Source organism: Hibiscus syriacus, unplaced genomic scaffold (assembly GCF_006381635.1).
Source record: "Hibiscus syriacus cultivar Baekdansim isolate YM2019G1 unplaced genomic scaffold, ASM638163v2 tig00110783_pilon, whole genome shotgun sequence".
Lineage (NCBI taxonomy): Eukaryota > Viridiplantae > Streptophyta > Magnoliopsida > Malvales > Malvaceae > Hibiscus > Hibiscus syriacus.
Window position 1 is genome coordinate 623795 of NW_024062861.1, and position 9601 is coordinate 633395.

Consider the following 9601-nt stretch of genomic DNA (forward strand, 5'->3'; position numbering starts at 1 on the left):
AGAAAAATTCCTTCATCACTTTTAGCATCAAATTTACCAAGATTTTCTTTACCGTTGTTTAAAACAAAACATTTACATCCAAAAGGATGAAAATAGCTAATGTTAGGCTTTTTATTTTTGAGAATTTCATATGGAGTTTTCTTTAAAATTGGCCTAATCATTACTCGATTTACAACATAACAAGCGGTATTTGTGGCTTCCGCCCAAAAATATTTTGGCAAATTATTTTCACAAAGCATGGTTCTAGCCATTTCTTCTAAAGTTCGATTTTTCCTCTCAACAACTCCATTTTGTTGAGGGGTTCTAGGTGCTGAAAAATTGTGGCTAATACCATTAGAATTACAAAACTCAATAAATCCAAGATTTTCAAATTCAGTTCCATGATCACTTCTAACACTAGTGATAGAGTAACATTTTTCATTTTGGATTATTTTTGAAAATGTGATGAAATTTTCTAATGCTTCATCTTTAGTACTTAAGAATAGAACCCAAGTGCATCTAGAATAGTCATCTACCAAATGCATATTGTTTTCCTCCCAAGCTAGTAGTTCTAGTTGGCCCAAAAAGATCTAAATGGATCAATTGTAATACTCTACTAGTTGATACATCATTAATAGATTTAAAAGAAACTCGTTTTTGTTTTCCTTTAGCACAAGCATCACAGATTTTATCATTATCAAATTTAAACTTAGGCAACCCTCTTACTAAGTCTCCTTGAATTAACCGTTGCAAAACACTCATACTAGCATGACCTAGTCTCCTATGCCATAACCAACTATCATGCTCATCCTTAGCAACTAGGCATAAATTAGTCATATCAATAGAATCTAAATGCACCATGTAAATGTTTCCTATTCTATGACCAACAAGCATAATCCGATTAGATGCAATGTCAATGACTTTACAACCATTAATTTCAAATAAGACATTGAATCCTTTATCGCATAATTGACTAATACTCAATAGATTATGCTTTAATCCATTCACATATAAAACATTCTTAATTTGTATGGAAGAGGTATTACCTATTGTACCAATACCTTCAATGTAACCTTTTGAATTGTCTCCAAAAGTCACTTCTCCTCCATTTTTGGCGTTAAGCTCAATGAACCGGCTTTTGTCTCTGGTCATATGTCTTGAGCATCCACTATCAAGGTACCATGAATTTGAATTTGTTTCCCGTGCCTTGTAGCAATGCTCCTTTCCCTACAAACATAGATTAATTTTTGATTTTTGGTACCCAAATTCTTTTGGGTCCATATTCATTAGTTTCCAAAATCCTAGTCCCCTTAGGTATCCATTTGTATAGGATATCTTTATCTTTAGTAGTAATGAGTCCTTTAGGAACCCATATACTTCTAAAGATTTTACCATTTAAGGTTCGTTGAAGATTTCTATGATTGTAGTTTCTAAAATCTTTTCTAACAAAGTTGGATTTTGAATTTTCTCCTTTTTCAAAACGTTTTGTTCCAACTTTATCAAAAGAAGTTTTAAGATCATCAATTTTCTTTTGATGATCATCAATTTTCTTTTGATGATCATCATTGACCTTTGAAAGTAAATTTTGCAAATCTAAATTTTTCTTTTCAAACTCTTCTAGTTTGATTTGAAAATCTTTGATTTTACTTTCAAGATCATTGTTGGTTTTGGATATGAGTTTATTTTCATTTTTCAACTTTGAAACATCATTTTTGTATTTTAAAAATAATTTCTCATAATCCGAAGCCAACCCATTATATTCCTCTAATAGCTCATCATAAGATAAATCATCAAAATCAGATGAGTTAGAGGTTACCTTAGAATCTTCCCCAAATACCATTAAGCACAAGTTTGCTACTTCTTGTTCTTCTTCATTGGAACCTTCTTCATCGCTCCATGTAGCCACATGAGCCTTGTGCTTATTCTTTGATTGACCCTTCTTCTTTAATTGTGGGCAATCATATTTGACATGCCCTGGTTTTTTGCATTCATAGCAAATGATCGGGTCCTTCTCTTTTGGTTCATCTTTGAGGCCTTCATTTCGTTTGAATTTTCTTCCTCGGTAAGGTCTCATCATTTTTTTGAACCGTTTGGCAAACAATGTCATTTCCTCGTCATCATCATCATCATTAGAATCACTCTCATCTTTTGTGGATTTGAGAGCAACTCCAATATTTTTCTTCTTCTCCTTCTCCTTTGGTGTCTCTTCAACTTTATCAAGGTCCACCTCATCTTCAAGCATCATCTCATGAGTGAGGAGTGAACCGATAAGTTCTTCAAGAGTTAAGGACGATAGGTCCTTAGACTCGATGATTGCCGTCTTCTTTGATTGCCATGATTTTGGGAGGGAGTAGACTAACTTCCTCACAAGCTTTTCATTTGAGATGATCTCTCCATATGATTTGAGACCATTGACAATCGTTGAAAATCTATCCGTCATAGCTTTGATGTCTTCATTTGGTTTCATCCTGAAATTTTCATAGCTATGTGTTAGAATACTAATTTTTGATTTCTTTACCTCATCGGTACCTTCATGTGTGACTTGAAGCTTGTCCCATATTTCTTTGGCGGTTGTACACGATGAAACTCTTCCGTATTCATCTGGTCCAAGAGCACAAAAGATAATATGGATGGCTTTGGAGTTGAGCTGGAACATTTTTGTATCTCCTTCACTCCACAACCTTGGATGAGTGATAGGCTTAATGTATCCTTCTTCTACGGCATTCCATGCTCCCATGTCACTTGCTTGAATGAAGTACATCATTCTATTCTTCCAATAGGCATAGTTAGCTCCATTGAAGAAAGGAGGCTTGTTGACGGGCATCGAATCGAGACCGGAGTCGTAATTTGAAGTGGAGGCCATTGATGACTTGGTAATCGATGTAACTCTTCCCGGATCGACTCAAGAGGCGATTAAACCTTCAAATGAGTTAGGCTCTGATACCAATTGTTGAGTTAATCGAATGACAAAATTGGCCAAGAGGGGGGTGAATTGGCAATAAAAATTTTGTGGAAGCTTTTGCAGAAAATTGAAAGTAATTGCACAGCGATTTACAGTGGTTCGACTTTCTCAAACAAAGTCTACGTCCACTACCTTAGCTATCCACACTAAGGATTTTCCAACAAATTCACTAATTTGTTCTTTCTTTTGAGGCCAAAGAGATAACCTTACAATTCCCTCAAGAGTATACCCCAACTCTTGAGAACACTCTTTTCTCAAAGAGAAGATTACAAATTTGCAAACTTACAAGAAAACCTCACAAGGTAAGATGTTTGCACAATTCTAGAACAAAGAAAAGAACACTCAAAGATGAATACAATTGAGCACAAAAAAAGTGTTCTTGAAAGCAAAATGAATATTGAATGAAAATAGGCTTGAAACGCTCAAACTTGAGGTTTGATGCTTTCTCTTTGATTCTCTCTTGATTCTAGTTGCTTGATGTTTCTTGTTATTGATCAATGGCTTCTAAGCTTGCTTAAATACACCTTGGATCACTTCTGAACGTTGGGGATGATTAGAGAAGATATTATAGCCGTTTTAGTGTGAAAACATTTAATAAAACAGTTTGGTGTGTGGGGGGAATCGGTTCCTAAGTGTAAAATTCAAATATTTCGACCGTTGTACAAGGGGGAATCGGTACCCCCTTGGGGGGGATCGGTTCCCTCCGAGCATACTGGAATTCTCGGAACAAAACTGTTTAGGGGGGAATCGGTTCCTCCTATGGGGGAATCGGTTCCCTCCGAGCATTCTGGAAATCTCGGAGCCAAACCATTCAGGGGGAATCGGTTCCTCCTATGGGGGGGAATCGTTTCCCTCTAAGCAATCTGGAATTTTTGGCTTTGAATTGGTTCGAAATACTTTGTAAAATTATTTTGAAATTGTTTTATGATTAAAACTTAATTTTACACTTAAGTAAGGATTAAAAATGATTTTTGAAATATTTGGAGTAATGTTTTGATATTCGAATAGTTATATCGAATATACTTAGAAAATCATTTGGAAAATCTTAAAATCCATTTAACTTAATTTGTTATATCGAAATATCAAAATGTTTCAACAAATTATGTCAAAACTAAGAATCAAAATAATTCAATTATGTTTATCAGCATGCTTAATTCACAACTTCTAAACGGGAAATATAGTACAACTCAAATACCCACCTTGGCACATAGAACTCCAATTACAATCCCTCTAAGGTAGGAAAGATGGACAATAGTGCATAAAGTATGGAAATAGGAATTACTCAATCGCACTGATTTAGCAAATTAGATTACTAAATTACATATCGATCAGCTGGTAACCACAAAAGTCACATATAAGTTAAATGTCCTCGGGAATAGACTATTAATAGTAATTTAACTTTGAAATAGGCTTGCGATGCTATATGCATGAAAAATAGAATACACAAAGGATATCATAAAGGCAAAAACAAGAAATTCATAGATCAGTTAAAAGCATAGCAGCAGAGCCTCAAACAAAGGGAACTAATTAACAACACATAAAATATTAGGAACAAAAGGCATATTGACAGTGGAACTTACATTTTATTAAAGAACGTTTCCAATAATACTGAGAATTAAGCTTATTGATTACAAATAATAATGCATTAATGCTTACCTTTGCGATAGGAACTTCCCATGTTGCCACTGCCTTCAAGTCTAAAAATAAAATTAACAACCAAAAAATTCAATGAGAATAGACTCTAACCAATTGACTAGAGAGCCACTGACTAATAAAAACTAACATACCATGGTTGCAAAAGTCAATGCCAGGGAGAAGACCCTCCAACGAGACAATTTCTTCTTGTTTCGATGTGAAAGTTGCTCCATTGACTTTGTTATCATTCTCATGACCCTCAAATCTTTATATAAACCCAAAATAAATAAAAATATTTAACCTCAGCTCCTTGTTAATACAGTAAACTTTCACATGTGAAAGCAAATAAGAGGAAAGATCCGGGCACAAAAGTGGTAAGAACTAAAGTGTAACCTCACTTTTTCCATCAATTTCATTAACAGGCTCTCCACTTAGTCCACTATGACTGATGGTCACCTCAGAACTTCTTTCAACTGGACAGGTTGTCTCAGTATCATCTTGAATTTGGGGAAATACATAAGAGAATGTGGAAGAGGAAGGTTCAGAGCACGAGACCAAAATATAGAATTCGCCCTAGCATTACAGAAATCACACAGTATTAACCACCAAAGTTCGAAGTGCAAGGAATGTCATCATATCATAGTCAATCTCCTTCATTGTCCCCACCCACCCCATTTTGAGAGAGAATAAGAAAGAGTTCATTTTGAGGAGATCTCTACCAAAGGAAATATTCAAAGTAGACCTCACTGCAAAAGAAGCATTAACAACAATTCATAATTGCGAAAAAGGAAAATAAACACACTTGATTCCTACTTTATTCGATGTAATTAATACCGACCTTTCTGAAACTCCATCAAGAGCAAGAAGTTTCTTCATCAAACCTTTCACTTTATCTTTATACATTTTCTATAAAACAATTAAACTAACTTTCATCATCATGGGTAGTCAAATTACATGCATTTCATCTTCAAGAGAAACGCTAAACTATATGCTTATATTTACCCGCAATTCAGTTGCTCTATACAAGATTGTTCCTCTCAATTCCAACATCTCATCATCGGTAAACCATAACGGATTCCCAAAAGTGGTGGGAAGCATATCAAGATACCTGAACCAGTCTTTAAATCCACATAAATAATAAATAAAAGAAAATAATCAAATATGTTAAGTACATACGGTTTCCAAGAAGAATTCTTTCGGATACGTTCCATAGTAAGAAGTCTTTAAATCTGTTGTTCGTTGAACGAGAGGGAATTGAAATGTAAAGGGTTGGAGTAAAATTAAGTTCGGTTCGGTAACGGATAATCCTGCAAAATATTATCTGGCACTGCAAATCAACAATCTTCACCTGCTACCACTTTGATATATCTAACCAGTTTTCGGATTCACAACTTTCTTCCTTAGTTGCCTCTTGATGATCAAGCTCTTCATCCCCCAGAAGAACAATAATGCACCACATTGCGCAACAGACTGCCATTAATGAAAGAATCAATAAAGTTTGCAAGTTGTATTTCGTAATGCATAAGGAAACACTTCGGATATGGACATGCAAATACCTGCAGAAAATCACCGAGCAGAGTAGCGTACTGGGGCTCTTTAGGTCGATAGTTGTAGAAGTCATAGAGAAGATGAGTGCTAACCAGCAAATACACAAACTACGGCAAAAGAAAGAACAATTAGATGAGACATGAAAGTAAAATCAAATGTAACTGCTCGGTGGAATTAACATATAACTTCATAGTTCAAACGGAACCAAAATAATCACTCTTAAGAAATAAAAATCTCACCATGAGGAAGACTCCAAAGCCATAGCCAAATACAAATAGAATAGCACCGAGTCCTTTCAAAGCAATAGCGGCCGAAACTAATTTTTAATTTGCCTAATGCGTCCTGAAGGTAGAGGTCTTAGCTTTGTTCGCTTCATTTTTGCATCATTATTTATCTCAAAAACCTAGAGGCATGAATAACATTTGGTTAACTAAAATGTCAGTCTATCTAGTTAATTCATGAAAGTAACTTAAAATACAACCACCATGTTGTCACATCCTTGCAACATTGACCAAATCAAATGTAAGAAAAACATAGTGTTCAAGAAAGAATGTAAGAATAAATTACAATTTGCAAGTCATGAATTCGATTCCTAGAATATCAAATAATTTATAATTTTTTTCCCTATCCCCTTTTGCCAGGGTACTTATCTATCACTTCTATCAATAAAGCTATGTCGATGGATTTAAATCATAACCAATGAGCTTTTGCACCTAAAAGTTATGTCTGTACATTCGTCCCGATCCTAGTTTCTACCAAGGTTAATAAAAAAGAAAGAAAAAAGAATGTCAAAACATAAGGGCCTTTACAAAAGTGCAAGCTTTTGCACCTAAAAGGTGCATCTTTTGTTATGAAAGAATTACATGAAAGGCAAACCTCAAGAATAATAATGCTTTTCTCCAATTTTTTCACATTTCTTTACAAAACATACTTCTGAATATCTAAGAAAGAATAATTTTATCAAATATCTAAGAACCCTTAACTCCTCAAGAAAAGATTTAAAAGATTGTGCATGACAAATAACCTATTAGTTAGCATTATAAAATTGTGCATGACAAAGCATTCAATGAAAACAATCAAATATTTAAAAGACAACATGATTCAACGAATTAGCCGAAGCAGCAACCATCATGGTTCCAGCACAAGTACAACAAAGACCCGCCAAATCAATGACGTCTCCACTCCCTAGCACATATCCAGTCCTCGAAGTCGCCACCACCAGCATACTAGTAAATCGAACCACCCAAAAAAAGTTAACTTTTTTAATCAAACCTTCAAAATTTTCCTAAAAATCTTAATTGAGGTTTGACCTGAGACGAGCCTTGGAGAGCTCCCAGTAACACCGACCGTAGTGACGAGCCAGCTGGATCGCATCACTAGCTTTGAAAGTTAAAGGCTGAAAGGCATCAGATTTGTTAGCGAGAAACCCTAGCTTTAAAACGGAGTCCGATGAGGGAGAAGGAGAGGGCGCCGCCGATGAGGAGTAGAAACGTTGATGAGAAGGAGAAAGTGTTTGGTCTACAACGGCATTTGGAGTGAAAATTGAGAAAGCAGATGCGTAATGGAAGTAATTGAAATTGGTGGAGGAAGAAGAAGCGGGAAATGATGAAAATAATGGGGGAAATTAAAAAAACGACTTTTACAGATGACACACAATTAAAAAGTGTACTCCGTGTTTTTGCAAATTTTTTGGATTATGACTATTAAATATGACACACATTATTGTAAGTCATAAATCGTTCAGATTTTAAAAAACATGACATTTTTTTATGACACACATTTTTTTGCAAGTCATAAATTAATGTGTGTCATCGTTCGTGTGTCATTAAAGGTATATTTTCTTGTAGTGGTTTTTTATATTTATATTATCCATGTTACCAGGTAAGAGTTGTCGAAACAATCCTTAAGTTTTTGGACCCGATTCTTGATTATTTTGGTTAATTCTCTTAAAAATTTTGATTTTACAAAATTTAGCATTGATATTGACCTTTTTGGACTAGGTAAGATCGAAAATTTATAAAATCACATTTTAAAAAGAAAAATCTTAAAAACCTATTTTATGAGACAATTTTGCAATATACGTTTAACCATAGATTCACTAAAAATGGATTCGGAAGTCTATAACACGGTATTCGATACCTACTCGATTATATATCGTCTAAACATTAGAATTTGCAAATTTAGATATAAATTTAAGAAATGATCCTTTAAATCAAAAAGAACTTCATTTATTCGAATTTACTTTAAAAATGACGTCATTTTACCTCAAAAAATTATCGGAGATCGACATCCCGCTATTTAGGATATTATCTCATTAGTTTCTCAAATAAGAATGATATTGCATTAAATGTAAAAACACTAAAAGGATACCCATTTATACGAACAATCCTCGAAAATTATGTTACTACTATTTAAGAGACGATTTCATGGATACCTCGCACAAAGAAACATTGTCTTTATTTTTATTAAAATAATGGAGTTTAAAAAGATGTAAAGATAGCTATGTTCATTCGAACAATTCTCGAGAAACACACTTGCGATTTAAGAACCATGTCATAAATTACCCTCACGAGAATATTACTTTAATTTTTGTGATCTAATTTATTAAAGGAAAATATAAAATATTAAGAAATATAACTAAATAATTACTAATAATAAAATAATAATAGTATCATACATTGAAATAAATTAATTGTAATAAATAAATTACACAGATTGCGATTCTACACGGTCCCAACGGTAAATCAATGACAAAGATGACGACACCTAAATAGGGAGATGATAAGGACAAAATCGACGACAGTGGTCGCGGCGGGCAAGGATGATGTTGGTGGGTTAAAGTCAACGATTTAAGATTTTAGGGATTTGGGGTTTTTTGTAATTTATGAGAAATTATGATTTTTTAAAATTTAATAATATTTTTATTTTTAAAAAAATAAATAAAATTTTCAAAATTACCAAAATGTAACACATACTACTTAATGAGGTTTTTTAATGGCCGTCACAGTCGGAGCCCCTAAAGTGATAACGTTTGTAACATTAGATAATTGGATTGACAAAAAAAAATATGGGCACTACTTTGGAAAAAGGGGTATAGTTTAGGCAATTACTTTTATATTAAGCCTAAAAACAATAATTTTTCAATATAGCATTAACTCTTTTATTTATATAAAAGACGTTATAATATTTATAAATACAAATTAAACCTTTTTTACATAAATATATAACATGCTAGGATTTTCTTTTATACCAATTCCAATAGTTAATATGCATTACTTTGAAGTGTAGATGAAAAAAGAAAATATGAAATGATAAAACACTTGATCAATGAGCAACAGATGAGTATCTATTTAAGATCTAACTAAACCGATGAAGCAAGGACTTGGATCGCATATTAGTCTTTAAAGTTGTCACCTGTCCTTGATACGAATCGAAATGAATCACTCTCTAAAAACACCACCAATAATAATGATGGGA

At 33.6% G+C, this 9601-nt stretch overlaps 1 long non-coding RNA gene across 1 annotated transcript; it reads right to left on the reverse strand.

Moving 5' to 3' along the window:
* Positions 1 to 5998: 5998 nt before the first annotated feature.
* On the reverse strand, positions 5999 to 6454 carry LOC120140229. The gene is made up of 3 exons (XR_005517705.1): positions 6364 to 6454; positions 6133 to 6231; positions 5999 to 6046 (listed from the first exon to the last, which is right to left on the reverse strand). It is a non-coding gene; the product is annotated as an uncharacterized LOC120140229 (long non-coding RNA).
* Positions 6455 to 9601: the final 3147 nt, after the last annotated feature.